We start from the raw sequence: 19,520 nt of genomic DNA on the forward strand, positions 1-19,520 counted from the left end.
CAAGCGGCTAATACAGGCTGTACATAAATGTTTACCTTGCTATCGAAACATTGTAACTCTTTATTGAATATAATAAATGAAACGTGCATTACACCACATATGGCTCTACTCATTAAGTTTTGAACCTTACATGAACATTTAAAACTGATAATACACTTCAACATTTAAATCACTGCAACGTCTACACCTCTGCTAACACCCAAAATATCAATCCGGTATTCAATCTCTCGCCATACATTCTGCAACATGTCTGATGTGACTGTGCTAATGGTATCTCTGATGCGTTGCTGCTGTTATAATGTCAGGAACTGCTGTTGTGTACACAGTATCTTTCATATGCTCCCAAAGAAAGAAATCCAAGAGGGCAATGCCAGGTGATTTTGGGTGTTATGTAAGTGGCCCGTCTCTGCCAGTACAGCTGTTGAGGAAGGTTTCATTAAGAAAACTGTGGACTTCCAGAGACCAAAGAGGGGGAAAGATGACAGTGCCTTGCATATCCAGTAGCTGGGGAACGACATAATTCATCAACATGTCTAAGTAAACATACATACTTACATTGCTTTGAAGGAAGTAAAATGGGCCAATCACTCGATCACACATTAAGCCACATCACACCTTTGCCTTGGGACTGTCCAGAATGTGTTCTCGTACGACATGAGGATTTTCTGATCCCCAGATCCGGACATTATGGCTGTTAACTGAGCCACAAACGTGAAATGTAGCCTTATCGGAAAAACACACATGCTTCTAGAAATCATTGTCCTCATCCAGACAGTTCAATATGACCACCGAAAATTGTTCACGTTTTGGGCGATGATATGGTTGTAATAACCGAACAATTTGGACCTTGTACACATACAGTTTAAGAAGTTTGCAAACCATTTAATGCACTGTACCCTTTGCCACATGACGATCCCACGAAGCTTGTCTTATCGATTTCGGTGGCGACCTCGTGAAAGCGGTTTGAATCGCCTGCACGAAGCGGACGGTCTGCCGCTGCTTGTCCGTTTCTGAACTGACACCGTTGCTAAAATAGTTCCCATCCATGTTGTTTCTCCTAGCTCCACAACACATTGAGCTTTCTCCTGTGTGTGTGTGTGTTTGTGGGGGGGATGGGGGGGGGGGGTTAGTTCCCATGCATGTTTCTCCTAGCCACACAACACATCGAGCTTTCTTGTGTGTGTGTGTGGGGGGGGGGGGACGATTTTTACGATATAGCTCACACAGCGGTCCTTGTAGCGAAAGTGTTAAATTAGACACAGCTATACAGAAAAAAAAATAGCCGGCCGAGGTGGCCGAGCGGTTCTAGGCGCTACAGTCTGGAACCGCGCGACCGCTACGGTCTTGAAAGTTGGTACTGTGGACTAAAACTTGATGAATGAAGAAGATTTCGAGAAAACAGAGAGTTAATATCAAAATCACTATAAGAGTTTTCTCTTTAACCAGCTTCTCTAATATACGAGGGTTACGCAAAAAGTAATGCACCGCATTTTTTTTCTCAGCCTAAAACAATGCTACGAATACGAGACGTTACGTATGTATTATTTGAAGTCTCCTGATTGAGCACGCCAAGTTTCCGTCACTTCCGACAGATAGTGTAGCTGCAGGACAGTTTCAAAATGGGGTCTGTAGGTGACGTACGTTACACAGAATGTGCCATCATTGAATTTGTCACCCCAAAGAGAGAAACTGTAGCCGGCCGGTGTGGCCTTGCGGTTCTAGGCACTTCAGTCTGGAACCGCGTGACCGCTACGGTCGCTGGTTCGAATCCTGCCTCGGGCACGGATGTGTGTGATGTCCTTAGGTTAGTTAGGTTTAAGTAGTTCTAAGTTCTAGGGGTTCGATGACCATCGATGTTAAGGCCCATAGTGCTCAGAGTCACTTGAACCATTTTTGAACAAGAGAAACTGTGGTTAATATTCACAAACGCTTGTGCAAAGTCTATGGAGCGTATGCTGTCGACAGAAGTACAGTTAGTTACCGGGCACGAAGGGTGTGATCATCAGAAGGCGGTTCGCCGGAGCTCCACGATTTGCAGCTTTCGGGGAGACCATTCACGGCTGTCACATCTGACTTGTTGCAGCGAGGCTGTTGATGTCATACGCGAGGACAGACGCATTACGGCTCGGCAGTTGGCGCTGCATCTGTCAATCAGCGAAGGAAGCGTGGGTGACTTTATCCGCACTCTTGGATATTGAAAAGTGTGTGCAACATGGGTCCCGCGGTGTCTAACGGTGGATCACAAATCGCACAGAAAAACATTTGTCTTGATTTGTTGCAACTTTTTCAAGCTGAGGGAGAGGCCTGATTGTCCCGGATTGTGACAGTTGATGAAACCCGGGTTCACCATTTTGAGCCAGAACCAAAACGACAGTCGATGGAATGGCTCCATTCCCACTTCCCACAGAAGAAAAAATTTAAAGCAATTGCTTCTTCCGGTAAGGTCATGATCACCGTGTTCAGGGACTGTGAAATTGTGCTTCTCATTGATGTATCATTAATTCAGAAACATATGTCAACACATTAACAAAACCCGAGATGCGCTTCTGCTGACATCGGCGCCACAGCAACCCAGGAGGTGTTGTGATGCAACACGGTGACGCTCAGCCTCACACAAGTCTAAGGACTGCTGAACACGTCGCAAAACAAGGTTGGACAGATTTACCCTATCCACTCTACAAGCCTGACCAAGCGCCCTCTGACTTCTTCTTGTTTGGATCATTAAGGGATGCCATTCATGGAAGACGTTTTGAGGACTATGAGGAGGTGATTCACACAGTGAACCACCATGACAAGGATTGTTACCGACACGGAATACACGCCCTTGTTTCGCGCTGGAGGAAGGCCATAGAACGGGATGGAGATTACGGGGAAAAGTAGGGTGTGTAGATAAAATACAATTCTTTCGTGTATGTGATTCTCATTATGTTCAATAAAGAATTGTTGCAGAAAAAAATACGATGAATTACTTTCTGGGCAACCCTCGTATTATACTTCTTTTCTGGATATTGTTTCGGTATCTCTTCTGGATTAAACAAAAGTAATAAAACAAAAACGCTTAATTTGTGTAAAGACCGGATATTATGGTTAGAAGTGAATGTTATTGTTTGTAAAAGCGTAATAAAAATATCGCACGAAACCTTGAGGACTCGTCAGAAAACCAAATGCTTCCAACCAAACTGATAATTCATCTTCTGCTACTTTGGAAGTGACGAGTTAAATGATCCACGGTGAAGCGAAAGCAGGGTTTCACTGTAACACTGCAGTTCTGTCCTTTGTGAAAAAAAGAGAAACACTATAGAGTTCCAAACTGTTTGTTTCACTTTCTCCTGGCAAAATGTAAAATCGATAGCCGCCGCATTAACGTTAAGCATTTCGGAGAAATAAGGTTAATTGTGCTGTCAAATGCGTAGTATTAATAGACCATAAAAGCAAACATGGTCCGTAGTAGGCTGTAGCGTTGCTGTTGTTGTTGTTGTGGTCTTCAGTCCTGAGACTGGTTTGATGCAGCTCTCCATGCTACTCTATCCTGTGCAAGCTTTTTCATCTCCCAGTACCTACTGCAACCTACATCCTTCTGAATCTGCTTAGTGTATTCATCTCTTGGTCTCCCTCTACGATTTTTACCCTCCACGCTGCCCTTCAATACTAAATTGGTGATCCCTTGATGCCTCAGAACATGTCCTACCAACCGATCCCTTCTTCTGGTCAAGTTGTGCCACAAACATCTCTTCTCCCCAATCCTATTCAATACTTCCTCATTAGTTATGTGATCTACCCATCTAATCTTCTGCATTCTTCTGTAGCACCACATTTCGAAAGCTTCTATTCTCTTCTTGTCCAAACTATTTATCGTCCATGTTTCACTTCCATACATGGCTACACTCCATACGAATACTTTCAGAAATGACTTCCTGACACTTAAATCAATACTGGATGTTAACAAATTTCTCTTCTTCAGAAACGCATTCCTTGCCATTGCCAGCCTACATTTTATATCCTCTCTACTTCGACCATCATCAGTTATTTTGCTCCCCTAATAGCAAAACTCCTTTACTACTTTAAGTGCCTCATTTCCTAATCTAATTCTTTCAGCATCACCCGACTTAATTAGACTACATTCCATTATCTTTGTTTTGCTTTTGTTGATGTTCATCTTATATCCTCCTTTCAAGACACTGTCCATTCCATTCAACTGCTCTTCCAAGTCCTTTGCCGTATCTGACAGAATTACAATGTCATCGGCGAACCTCAAAGTTTTTATTTCTTCTCCATGAAGTTTAATACCTACTCCGAATTTTTCTTTTGTTTCCTTTACTGCTTGCTCAATATACAGATTGAACAACATCGGGGAGAGGCTACAACCCTGTCTTACTCCCTTCCCAACCACTGCTTCCCTTTCATGTCCCTCGACTCTTATAACTGCTATCTGGTTTCTGTACAAATTGTAAATAGCCTTTCGCTCCCTGTATTTTACCCCTGCCACCTTTAGAATTTGAAAGAGAGTATTCCAGTCAACATTGTTAAAAGCTTTCTCTATGTCTACAAATGCTAGAAACGTAGGTTTGCCTTTCCTTAATCTTTCTTCTAAGATAAGTCGTAAGGTCAGTATTGCCTCACGTGTTCCAGTGTTTCTACGGAATCCAAACTGATATTCCCCGAGGTTGGCTTCTACTACTTTTTCCATTCGTCTGTAAAGAATTCGTGTTAGTATTTTGCAGCTGTGACTTATTAAGCTGATAGTTCGGTAATTTTCACATCTGTCAACACCTGCTTTCTTTGGGATTGGAATTATTATATTCTTCTTGAAGTCTGAGGGTATTTCGCCTGTTTCATACATCTTGCTCACCAGATGGTAGAGTTTTGTCAGGACTGGCTCTCCCACGGCCGTCAGTAGTTCCAATGGAATATTGTCTACTCCGGGGGCCTTGTTTCGACTCAGGTCTTTCAGTGCTCTGTCAAATTCTTCACGCAGTATCATATCTCCCATTTCATCTTCATCTACATCCTCTTCCATTTCCATAATATTGTCCGCAAGTACATCGCCCTTGTATAGACCCTCTATATACTCCTTCCACCTTTCTGCTTTCCTTTCTTTGCTTAGAACTGGGTTTCCATCTGAGCTCTTGATATTCATGCAAGTCGTTCTCTTATCTCCAAAGGTCTCTTTAATTTTCCTGTAGGCGGTATCTATCTTACCCCTAGTGAGATAGGCCTCTACATCCTTACATTTGTCCTCTAGCCATCCCTGCTTAGCCATTTTGCACTTCCTGTCGATCTCATTTTTGAGAAGTTTGTATTCCTTTTTGCCTGTTTCACTTACTGCATTTTTATATTTTCTCCTTTCATCAATTAAATTCAATATTTCTTCTGTTACCCAAGGATTTCTACTAGCCCTCGTCTTTTTACCTACTTGATCCTCTGCTGCCTTCACTACTTCATCCCTCAAAGCTACCCATTCTTCTTCTACTGTATTTATTTCCCACATTCCTGTCAATTGCTCCCTTATGCTCTCCCTGAATCTCTGTACAACCTCTGGTTCTTTTAGTTTATCCAGGTCCCATCTCCTTAAATTCCCACCTTTTTGCAGTTTCTTCAGTTTTAATCTACAGGTCATAACCAATAGATTGTGGTCAGAGTCCACATCTGCCCCTGGAAATGTCTTACAATTTAAAACCTGGTTCCTAAATCTCTGTCTTACCATTATATAATCTATCTGATACATTTTAGTATCTCCAGGGTTCTTCCATGTATACAACCTTCTTTCATGATTCTTAAACCAAGTGTTAGTTATGATTATGTTGTGCTCTGTGCAAAATTCTACCAGGCGGCTTCCTCTTTCATTTCTGTCCCCCAATCCATATTCACCTACTATGTTTCCTTCTCTCCCTTTTCCTACACTCGAATTCCAGTCACCCATGACTATTAAATTTTCGTCTCCCTTCACAATCTGAATAATTTCTTTTATTTCATCATACATTTCTTCAATTTCTTCGTCATCTGCAGAGCTAGTTGGCATATAAACTTGTACTACTGTAGTAGGTGTGGGCTTCGTATCTATCTTGGCCACAATAATGCGTTCACTATGCTGTTTGTAGTAGCTTACCCGCATTCCTATTTTCCTATTCAGTATTAAACCTACTCCTGCATTACCCCTATTTGATTTTGTGTTTATAACCCTGTAGTCACCTGACCAGAAGTCTTGTTCCTCCTGCCACTGAACTTCACTAATTTCCACTATATCTAACTTCAACCTATCCATTTCCCTTTTTAAATTTTCTAGCCTACCTGCCCGATTAAGGGATCTAACATTCCACGCTCCGATCCGTAGAACGCCAGTTTTCTTTCTCCTGATAACGACATCCTCTTGAGTAGTCCCCGCCCGGAGATCCTAATGGGGGACTATTTTACCTCCGGAATATTTTACCCAAGAGGACGCCATCATCATGTAATCATACAGTAAAGCTGCATGCCCTCGGGAAAAATTACGGCTGTAGTTTCCCCTTGCTTTCAGCCGTTCGCAGTACCAGCACAGCAAGGCCGTTTTGGTTATTGTTACAAGGCCAGATCAGTCAATCATCCAGACTGTTGCCCTTGCAACTACTGAAAAGGCTGCTGCCCCTCTTCAGGAACCACACGTTTGTCTGGCCTCTCAACAGATACCTCTCCGTTGTGGTTGCACCTACGGTACGGCTATCTGTATCGCTGAGGCACGCAAGCCTCCCCACCAACGGCAAGGTCCATGGTTCATGGGGGGGAGCGTAAAAGTGTTTTATATAAATCGCGCGATTAGTGAATTTCGACCATAAGTAATTTTCAGGCAAATGTTTGATATTACATATTATATACTGCAATTGTCAGAGTCTTTTCCTTTGCACGTGTAAAACCAAAAATGATATTCCATAATTACACTAGGAATAAACGATATCAGAAACGTTACAGCCTCGTGTCAAATATTGGTAACAGTACTATCAGTTACAGTACCTATATGCGACGTGAGGTTGCAATGTTTTTGATGTGGATTTATTCCTAATGTAATTATGGAATATGGCGTCTAGTTTTATCTGTAAAGCAAAAGAATCTGATAACTGCGGTAGATAATATTGCGCAGTGGAAATCAAAGGTACTCTTGAATTAAACAGGAAGAAGTTCCTAGTGACACTCACTTAATTACTTAAAACTACTAACTGAAATCACAATGTGCCAATATTGTTAGCAGCTACTGTGGAAATTCAAGGTACTTTTGAATTAACCAGAAAGAATGTTCACGGTGACATCCATTTAATTCAATGAAACCACAAATTGAAACCTATACTCGTACATGCAAATATTATCAAAAGCTGACTCTTAGGATAAGCTGTTACTCCATAGCAACCAGCAGCCTATAAAGGGACAAGAGAATGTTACATACTCGTTTCCGAGAACAGCTGATCCAGTACCTTAAAACCAAAAACACATAAGACTCTCCGTACCATAAATTCCGAAGCCGCATTTCCCCCGCCCGAGTTTACATTAATAAACTGCCAGAGGTGAGTCTGCTGTAAAATAGGATCTAATTGCTGAAGAACCCGCAGTCTGTCACTTGCACTACGGAGACCTGCGTTCTCCCAGCTCCCTGCTCCATCACGGCGATCGACAGTTCATACCCAACAACTCAGTACAGCGCTCAACTATAGCACTTCACTTACATTGTCGTTAGCAGAGCTTCAGAAACCGTGAAACTGCATTGCACACCCCCAATCTCTCAAATGTTGGGTGTGCATTCTTTAGACCTAATGGCATCCTTCTATATTGATAGTGGCTCACAGGCGTGGAGAATGTAATTTTCAAACGATCATCCATAACCACTTCTAACTGATGATAACTGCTCATCATATCGGTGGTTGAAAAGTACTGGCACTGTCCCAAGTGATCAGAAGCATCAGATATATTTGGAATAGGGTACGCACCCGTTAGTGCCTTGGTGTTGAACTAACGAAAGGCGCAACAGAGCCTGTATTTCCTTGTCCCATCCACAGACTTTTGATACAACCACGATCCCAGCTCCACAAGCATTACTACTGTATTCCATTGTACCAACAGCTTGCTATTGGTTAATAAAATCCTCCACTATTGGTAGCAAATACCTTGGTATGTGATAAGGTTCACGATTAACTGGTGCTTTGTTCCCCATTGATATTCTGTTCTAAACTATTGGAGTTGCTGACAACGGTCCTTGTGGTAAAAACAGATCTTCGAATTCTCATAACAGTAGGGTATTTGACTATTTTGTGGAAATTGTCTTAAATGATGAATTATGTTGTTTCACACTCTCAACATGCTTTTTTTCCTCTCAAATTTCAGTATTCTTTTATAAAAACGGAAATGAAAATCAAATAATTGAAAGCCTGCTAAAACGTCTAACATGTGTGAGACTGGTTCTGATTTATCTTCCTACCACAGTTGAGCAAGGACACTCTGGGAGTGTTTTAAGAATTTGTGTTGAACCTACAGCCTGCAAGGCAGGAAGATACCAGCTCACGATGCAGAGTTTAGACGAGTGCAGCAGTACGGACAGTGATGTAATCAGACAATGATCTCAATGTGGGTTCCAGTACAGTCCCTATAAGAGAAACGTTATCGCTATCAGAAATTAGTGCACGGGTTCAGGTGTAACTGTATGTTATTTTTACTCAGAAACCATTATTATCATACATACAGAATGGTAAAATATTGACATTGGGTGTTCACAACTGTGAAGCGAAATTCCTAACTATTCTAAGGTTCTTTAATAGGAAGATGGCTGATGGCTGTGTCTGACGGTTGATAACATACAAACAAATTAAATACAGTTGGGGCCAGAGATATCAATTAAGCTAAAATGCACTATGAAAATATCCAAAATTGAATGGGTGCTATATAGGGCACCAAAATACCAATGCAAATATAATTGCACAATTAACAGTTCATAACTTCAGAGCATAAAACACTCTGCAGTGGCTGGTCAGTTCTTTTAGTTAGATTGGATAGCTCGCATTTCGGCTTCAGTTAATCCCGACAATCATGAATTTGTTCAACTACAGGTCATGGTTGAATGTACGAAAAAATTGAAGAGAAAGAGACGACCGCAGTTCTGAATGTCATTCGAATATCACTTGCTGGCGTAGCGCGAGCGCGCTTGTTTGTCTTTAGTTCTCGGCGGCAGTAGCTGCTGTGAACGTGAGAATCTATTCTAAATCTCTCTTGACTGCTAAACACCAGTCTGATATATTTCCTAAAGCTTCGGTGAAGCTGAGACTCCTAGTTATTCCCTAGCTAAGTTAACTGGCATGGTACACGCTATATAGCTGGAATAGCATGTACGTCAGTGCCCTCAAATCGTTCGCAAGCGTTAGCTCTCAGTTCTCGGTGCAATTCTCCATACTGTGAGCCTTTGCAGTTTAACTCGTTAAGAGTTTAGACGAGCCTGTGTACAAGTGTTCACATATTTACTCTTGCAATCATCTCAGCGCAGCGTGAGTCGCATTGTTCAATAACTCGACAATTTTCTGCAAGAAAAAAGCGAATTTTTCTGACGGCATTTGCCTGTATCAAAGCTGGAGGCCATGCGTTTTCTTTCTGGCTAATCAGAGCATTTGTACTTGTTATAACTCCACCCACTACAGTTCCTGTCGCGTATCACAAGTGTTGTTTCTTTCGTATGACAGAGTTCAACTTCTGCTACGTAATACTGAGACAAACAGCTTTTTTCCACGTGGGCTTTAACACAGGTGACTACAGTGAGTCACCAGTGTTTTGAGTTAGGATTCTCCGAATGTTTACCTGCCATCTCCGTCCGTGTTCCTGCAGAAAGTGTCATCGTTAAAAGCAGGGACAAGGGTGACTTTTGTCAATGGCCTGCACAGCGGCTTCGGCGTCGCATTGTGTCCACTGAATGTCATGATATGAAGGTTTCAGCCCATGGGACGGGCGTTGGTATCATAAAATTCTACTTTCCTCAGAACTGTCAGAACTGTGTCTCGTAGTTCGGGTCTGGGAAATTACTTGCGTGCAATTACTAGTGTGAGTGTTAGTGGTTTATATTAACGAAATGTGAGCTTGTTTATTCGATTTACATATCAATAAAAGTCATTCATTTTCATCTAACTATGTCGTGTAAGATATCAATTTGACCGGAACTGTTTTAGGAATTCAGTGTAAGGTGTGTTATCTGTGTGACACCTTACAAACGCTCCATTAGAGTCATTTGACGCCTGTGATGTCACTGGCTAGCTCTGTGCTCCTACAGTCATAATGCTAATTCACAGTGATGCGTTGTTTTGGAATTTATGTTTTGGGAAACGGGTTACAAATGGTTTGTAGTACCATACTGTACAAATACATCTATAAAAATTCGTGTAAAGTGTTTTTGAGTTTTCCAGAGAATGAGAAGATACATAAAATGTGGTTGCACTGTACTGGCAAATTGCGACCACGTTCACACACAAGTTCACTAACTTAATTAAAAATTTGTTGTACTGCCAAGTTAAGATTAACTTACCTCCGAGATGCCTAGTGAAAATTGTCGTTTTACGCACCTGTACATCCATTGTTTGGTAGCTGTGTCGTTAGAGTGATAGACTGTCTAATAACGTAATATGATGGCCATAGACTACTGGTTCGAATCTAACCCGAACGAACATTTTAACTTATTTGTAAAATGGCTCGATACTCCTCTCATATGAAAACCAAATCACAATTACCAAACTTCACGACACTGATCAGAAACAGAATATTGTTGTGTTTTCCTTGCAGTTCACATGCTCTTATATCTGCAGTCATTGTTCACACATGTCATGCTCAAAAAGATATTTTCTATTTGATGTGACCACACCCTTTTTACTTTATTAGAAACAATATTTTTATCTTCGTACTGTCTGGCTAGGATCCTTATCGTTTAAACTTTTGCACTTTCAACATATTACATAAAAATGAAGTAAGTCTGCTCCAGATGCTAACATTAGTTTACACCCACAAACATCACAGCCTTTACATTAGTGTCGCCTACATGTTGCACTCGCTTTGTATCTCTCTTTATAACCTCAGCATTCTGTGTCTCGTTGAACTGTGGGCATATGGTAATGTCTTCACTACTAGCAATGCTTTCTAAAAACGTGAGCTGTTTGCTCACAAAGTAAACGTGCTGATCCTCTGCTGTCCATTTCTCAGACCAATACTAATGCGAAGCTATATACAACTTGTCCCACAATAGAAACAACTGCTACAATCAGTTAGTACTAACGCTATTTTCGTATTTCAGGTAGATTAAAAAAAAGACCCCTCAAGGGGTCGAACACATGACATCTGCATCTGCACTCAGATACGCTATTCGTTGCGCCACTTTTTTATATAAAACATTTATTAAAAAAACAATTTTATACATTCCAAATACATACTAAGTTCATGTACTAACCATGTACACATGTTATACATGAACTGTTTTAATCATAAACAGTCTGATCATTCAATTATGCTGATGTTAAAGAAAGACAACAGAAGAGTGTGTTACTGACTGAATTACCAGAAAAAATTAAGTTAAACATCAAGAAAAGTGTTTTTTAAAGACATTCAAACTTCAACATGAAGAAATAAAATCTGCGCTTTGAATTACATGAGCTCCAATCTTTATAGAAGTATAAATAGCGCTTTATGATGGATATCAGCAAGTTGATGGGATAATTTTAAATATAAAACAATTTAATAACCATATTAGACTATTTCTGAAGTACTTGAGAATGGTGGAAAGGAGATATATAATATAGGTGACCAGCCTTTCAACACTTTCTGGACATTAATTGAATGTTAAGTATCTGAAGTGATCAGACCTACATAATAAGTCTTTCACTGCTAAACTGACTTACACATCACAGTGCAAAAATGAACAAGGTAATGTGCCAGCCATTGAATGTTACATTATATCAGATAGAATCTTATAGTTTTAACCAATCGATAAGAACATTTCCATAAAAACTGTCTATTTCCAGATTTCTAATATAAGCCAATAATGCACCTTTAATGTTTCGTGTTTTGACATTATTACACACACAATCTAACTTTCGCAAAAGTTCTGTACATTAGCTTATAAATTTCAAAATCTGCTCTCTGAAGTAGAAAAAGCACACACGATAATATTCTATAAAATTTTAAATAATATCTTTAACGTAACTACAATACATCACTGTCAACACAGTCTTCTTTTTTATATTAACCAATGCCCATTCTTTCAAATAGAATTTTAACAAATTACCGAACTTTTTCTTGTGATTCGAATACCTTCTAATTTTGTGGAATTCACACAGCATGTGTACCTTGAACTCTATGATGCTATCGGATCCTAATTTGTTAAGGACGTAATTAACAAAATTTCCTAGCAACCAGTACACAACGTTGTTTTCTGCTTCTGGGAAATAGCGTGCTTCAGGCCTGTGTATCAATGACAGCGATATATACTCAGGGGATGTTCTTGTAATCAGAGCTATTTGCTCCCGGATCCACTTCCAATTATTCATGTAACTACTGCAAGTGTATCTATGAATCATTGTGTCATCCATATGGCATTGTTGACATAAATTTGTTTCACAGAGTCCGATTGCGTGCAGTATTTCATTGGAGCTAAGTATGTTGTTAACTGTCTTGTATAATGACGTTTTTATATTAGACATGAGCACATTAGAATTAATGTTTTTCCAAATCTCAGTCCACTCAATGTTTGGAAACTGTCGTTCTATTTTGTTCCTTCCTTCGCTTTTCTTTCGTTTGCGCATTATGGCACTTGATGTTAAGTGTCGCGACTGCCTGAGTTCGATACTTACATAACTAAACTCAACGTAGAAAATCCTCACATGCTGTAAGCGACTGTTGATATTCTGCACGTCAATCGGGGGAAGCAGGCTTCGAGGTTTAATGATCTCGAAAAGTTGGCTGGTTATGCTTTCTCGCGAGTCTCTTATTAAATTAACTTGCCTTTTGATAAAAAGTGCAGAGGCTTTATCCGTTATATCAGTTAATCCTAGCATACCATTTTTAGGATCTAATGTGGCTACTTTAGCAAGTACTCTGAACACTTCACCTCTCCACAAAAAGCTGGTGACTTTGGATATTATTCTCCTCGCTATCATTATCGGTAATGGAAACAGCTGGGCAGTATAATAAGCTTTAGCAAGGATGCATGGGTTGATATAATGTGCTCTTTGAACTTGGTTCATATATCGAGTTAAATTCTCTATAATGGCTTCTTGCACTTCATCTGCTGCAACTTTCCAATTTAAAGTCGTCATTTTCATGGGACATGCTGTCAGGGTGATCCCAAGTGTTTTATGTTGTCGGACTAATTTTGCTCACTCGACGTTGATATTATCAAAACCTCCGAGATTTAACATCTTACTTGTTTTTTCGTTTGCATTGGCTCCAGATGCTCTACAGTATGAATCAATCACTGTTGCTAGCGTGGTTACCTCGTCATTATTCCTTGTAATGATCCCTATATCGTCAGCATAGGCTCTTATAACTGTTTTATTTCCTAATAATGTTAAGCCTCTTAATCTAGCATGAACATGTCGGAGGAAAGGTTCCAGCGAAATGGGGAAGAGCGACATGGACAGAGGACTTCCTTGAGGAACACCTCGCTGTATTTGCATCGGCCTGGATTGTTGATAATTCACTGGTATTTTAGCATTTATTCCAGTTGCTATGTTCTTAATCAACTGTATGACCCTATCGTTGAAACCTATTTTCTTCAATGTCTGTAGAAGATATTCATGATTTACTACATCGAACGCTTTATGAAAATCTAAAAATAATAAAGCACACTTTATGTTTGTTACAGAAGTTATTGCAATGATATCCCTGATTTCTGCTAGATTTTGAAAAATGGTTCTGCCTTGCGCGCAGTTCTGATGTTGACTTATAATTTTATCTTGTTTACTATTCTACCTATTAATTTATAATTAGAATTCAGAAGTGAAATTGGACGAAAATTATTTAAATCTTTGATTCCATTATTTTTTGGCACCAGAACAATTTTACTCTCTTTAAACTTAGTCGGAATCATTTTACCCTGAATAACCTCATTCACAATGTCCGTGATTTTCGCACCTACTGTTGGCCAGTAACGGATGTAAAACTCTGCTGACAGACCATCCGGTCCTGGGGATTTGTTTGGTGGTGAGGCGCACAGAGTCTCATACACGTCTTCTTCACTGACAACCTCGAGAAAATTTTCGTTGTCATCTTCTGTCAGCTGTGGGGCTAGTATGTCAAGGAATTCTTCCAAGGAAGCATCACTACTTTGATGTACAGAATATAGCTCGCAATAATAGCGATAAATCTCATCCATGATACCCTGCTCCGTTCTGAGAATCGTATTGTGTTTTGTTCGAATTTCATCAATAAAAGTCCTTCTCCCGTTTTTCGTATGCTTCACTAAATGATATAGGGAAGTAGTTTCATCTTCTGACACCGAATTTGCCTTCGATTTTATTTTCAACCCTTCCATTTGACTTCTCTTAATATTAAGTAACTTGGCGTTGACTTTTTTGATGTTTGCTATGCGAAGTCAGGCACCTACTGAGACTTGATCATATAGATCTCTCAAAACGGAATAGTAATATTCTATAGTGCATTTCATTTCTCTTGCGCTCTGGGCACTGTATTGAATAAGAACCTTCCTGAACTTTGGCTTTGCCATTTTAACCCACCAGTCAATAGCAGTGGCATATCTACTACGAGAACGCAGGCGTATTGCCCACGTTTCTTTAATCAGGTCTTCTAAATTTTGATTTACTAACAAGGAAGTGTCCAAATTCCAATGATTCTTGTATCGGCGAACCGGCTGTCTTGTTAGATTTATGCAAGCTAAGACACTTGAATCATCTGAAAAGTACGTAGGAATGGTTTCTACTTTTGTCACGGAAGTTTCAAGATTTTTAGAAATGTATAATCTATCAATCCTGCTACGTGATGTTGCCGTGACATAAGTGAACTCAACAATGGAGGGGTATTTGATTTCCCATATATCCTTTAATTCTAAACCACTAACTAGTTGTTTTAGTTCACTTGAGAAATTAAAATTAGGTAACTAATCTTTTCGATTTAAAACACAATTAAAATCACCTCCAGGTAATAACTGTCTTGGAGTTTTCCTTAACAAGTATATCAGATCATCTTTGAAGAAACATGCCCTGTCAGCTCGGTGAGAACTTTCTGAAGGGGCGTACAAGTTGATGATAGTCATATCATAGATATTTAGTCCTATTCCCCTTCCGGATTCCAGCCGTTCCACCTCGCTTAATGGCCGTCCGGAGTGGCTGTGCGGTTCTAGGCGCTACAGTCTGGAACCGAGCGACCGCTACGGTCGCAGGTTCGAATCCTGCCTCGGGCATGGATGTGTATGATGTCCTTAGGGTAGTTAGGTTTAATTAGTTCTAAGTTCTTGGCGACTGATGACCTCAGAAGTTAAGTCGCATAGTGCTCATAGCCATTAAACCTTTTTGAACCTCGCTTACTGTAATCCCTTCCCTCACCAAAACCGCTGTTCCAACACTTGTTTCGGGAGACACGTTTATCTAACTGACAAAACCGAGAATTACTAAATCCGAAATTAGAACTTCTTGTAATAGGGCAATATCAGTCGCGGATTCGTACAAAAATTCCTTAAGGGCCGATAACTTCAAACCACTCGTAATTTTATTTATATTTATAGTGGTGACAGAATAAGATTGCGTCATTGTGCTGTCACTACGTAGTTGTTTTGATGAACTAATTTAGTTTCCTGTGGTTCGGGGTTCAGTTAAGCTGTAACATTTTTCACGGAAGGCTGAACTTGGAATAACGCTTCAATCAATTTATTAATTACTGTCACGATTTTTTCTACTTCTGATGTTTCCTCTTGTACCGCATTTCCTGGTGAACTTTCTGATTTTCCCTCCAGTGATTCGTGTAGGACCGTTTTGGACCGAACATTCTTTGGGCTTGGGTCGCCCCTACCGGATTTTCCCTTCCCTTGGTTACGAGCTACATTCTCATTTGGTTGCGTCGGTATTTTACTCCTCGGCTTATCTGGAGCAGCAGCAGACGCTTTCGCAATTTCGGTTGCCGGCGCCTGCCCTGAGGTGTTGACCGTGATTTCTGTTTGGCCATCACTTCCTCGTTCTTTATTAATTTCACTCACTTCCTGATCGAGGGAAACAAGTGGAGACTGCAGTTTTGCAACCTCTCCCTGAATTTGTTTATTAACGGATAGCTGCTGATCTTTACAATCGTCTACTGCACCTGTTGTTTCTTGCAAATTAATGCTGATTACACCCCTCTCATTTTCTGCTACCGTATGTGTATTATCTTCCTGTTCATCAGGTTCCATTCGCATTTGTTCCTCTGCCTACTCATCGCACTGTTTTTGCTTGCGAAGTGAGGGAGTGGGACACGACAGTTCGTCCTCTGAACAACTATCAGTTGTCTCCAGAGGTAGTTTTTTCGGTTGCATTTCAGTTTCACGAGAAGTGGTAACAGAGTTTCCCTTTGTTGTTAACGGGGGAAATTGACTGTTATCGTGAAGGCAGACATCAGCTTGGCCCGCTGCGTTAACAAAAAAATGGTGCAAATGGCTCTGAGCACTATGGGACTCAACATCTGTGGTCCTAAGTCCCCTAGAACTTAGAACTACTTAAACCTAACGACATCACACACATCCATGCCCGAGGCAGGATTCGAAGCTGCGACCGTAGCGGTCACGTGGTTCCAGACTGAAGCGCCTTTAACCGCACGGCCACACCGACCGGCGCTCAGTTGATCCGGGCTATAATTTGGTAACAGATCATTTAAGGTAAGGTTCTGACGCTGTATCAAACTACTTTTAAGAACAGCAGTTCGCCACGGACATTCCTGTCTGAAGTGGCGGGTTTCGTTACATATATGGCATGTAGCCTCCTGACCTGTGTAAACAATTTGTGCTTTATACCCACAAACAGTTATGTGAGACGGAATATTCGTCTTAACGTCCATGTCTACACAGCGGACCCCGTTGAAACACGGCAGTTTAAAGCGAGGCGACCATCTTTCATTTACAATTGATTTAACGTCCCCATAGTTTGAAAGAGCTTCCTTTATCTTATCATTTTCAATTTCAATGGGAAGATTCAAGACACGAACGGTTTTGTAATGAATGTCTGCTCTATAGATGAAAACCTTACTTTTGTAACTATTTCTATGCACAAAATCTACTTCATAGCCCCACTTTCACAACACTTTATCAACAGTCGCAGCACCGATTAACTTGACAAAAACACAGTATTTTTCCTGATCCAGTTGCCAGGTATGGACGATTTCAGAATTGAGACCAATCACCTGTGTAATCCAATCTATTTCCAGGGATGTCGGCTGAACAGGACGGGATTCCTTGTCAAAAGCAAATACCAGAGTATTCTTCCTGAGGTTTGTAGCCATGGTTAATCCAGCGACGCAATTTCGGTTATACAACCGAAATTCCAATTAGCAGCAGCAAGACCAGAAACAGCTATCAGATCACAAGAAATAGGAACGAACACGGAGGTTAACGGACGGACAGCACTCGGCGAAGCACAAATACAGAGATGTAAACACGGAACTGTAGTGCAGCAGTTAACAGCGGCCACTCGCTAGCGCCGCTGAAACGGAACTATTGCCACTGAACGACTGTCCCAAGCAACTGCTCTGCTGAGTGTCTTACAAGAAGGAAACCAGCACTAAATTTTGCCAAGAATAATTTTATTATGCTTTGGGTCATAGCTCATGACTGACAGTGGACAATCTAGTTACGATATACGGACCCATTTTCAGAAGTTCTACAGTTCCTTAGTTTTGAGTGGGTTCAATGATGTTGGTGGGAGCAGAGAAAAGAATGTCCTTAGTAGCACATATCGCCGCTCTAAATTGGTGAAATATAAATGCATCAACTTTTGCAAGGCTTCCACTATCAGCTTACAGACTTCCTATTGTTACTTACATGTCGTATTTGCGTTTTCGATTACTAAACAGCTAAGCTGTTTGAGGAAAAGGTAGGTAAAAACTTCATAGCTTCGGCTAAAGCTCCTATAACGAACGTATAGCTTCGTCTTACTACTAGTCTGTGACTTCATCTTACTCAGCCAACAACCGAGCGCTTTCGAACACGTGACCAGATCATGATATTTTACGATTTTTTGAGTTTTAATTACATAAAAATAAAAGATATTTTGTGAGAATATGGACTGTAAGTGCTATTTAAATATGATAATCGATCAGAATAACAATAATCCGAACCACATTTTTATCATAGGAAAATAGCCTATTCTTCTGTCTGCTCCTTCTCCATTCCTTCCAAATGCTCAGTTTTCTTAGGTAATGTAGTTCTATCTATGACTTGTGGTTGTTCATTGCGGGGACCCTTGGGCTCCAGTCCTACTCATCTGGAACATATAAATTCGCTTTCAACATCCCTTTCCTCAGATTCATTACATGACGCTATAATTATCCACATTCATGGGAACTATTCGCCTGTCATTCCCCTCCTGTGTGCGTACAATACTACGTTTTGCAAAACAGCATAATGGATCCAAGACGTCATTATCTTCTAACGGTTAGACAACACACACTGTACCCGCAGTTAGGCTTGACTTCACATTCACCCAAAGCGACTTTCCGGTGCTACTAGACACACAACCACGCAAACTGAACCTTAATGCTGATGTACGCAGTTCAATTGGTTTGTTCATTACATTGAACGACCCTTGCAATAGTTCTGCATTGACAATGATTTACCCTAGCTGAAATAACATTCCACTAAGCTTCACAATTCGCTGTTCAAGGTCAATGTTGACATGGTGCTGCAACCAGAAATCTACTGCTAGGATCATGTCATAGCCTTTGCTCACATGTGGTACAACCTCCACGCACTGATCAAATTGAACTTTTCCTATTCTAAAATCGATATGCACTGACACCAACATATCACCTCCCCACCCTCCACTCCCTGCAACGAATAATGTGATGGGTTCAACTTTATTTGACCTAGTAGGACCTTACTAGCCATGGACACATGCGCTCTGTGTCCAACAAAAACTTAAACTTTCTGGTTCCTATAAATCCTACCACTGAACATGCCACCTCTGGTTACATACTTGTAGCACTTAAATGGGAACTCCTTTAGGTTAACCTTGGTCTCCCTCTGCCGTTTAATGACTGCTTAACATTACCAAATCCATCCCTCCAGTCTCCACATTGCTGATAATCACCTGTGCCTCCATTCCCTGGTGGCTGCCAACACTGCTTCTGGACATGCCTCGTACAACACATAACACCTTATGCTAGTCCAAAACATTGTCTGCTTATCACGTAGCCCTGATGCTATGTATATTTACTCACAGTGAATTGCCAACTGAATAGCAGAGTACAAATCCCTCAGTGCTCAGTGTCCCTTCACACACCTTTGTAGACATATTCGCTGGCAACTCCCTCCAAACGACATCCAGTGTCCTCTGCTTGGCCTCTTG

Source organism: Schistocerca serialis, chromosome 4 (assembly GCF_023864345.2).
Source record: "Schistocerca serialis cubense isolate TAMUIC-IGC-003099 chromosome 4, iqSchSeri2.2, whole genome shotgun sequence".
Lineage (NCBI taxonomy): Eukaryota > Metazoa > Arthropoda > Insecta > Orthoptera > Acrididae > Schistocerca > Schistocerca serialis.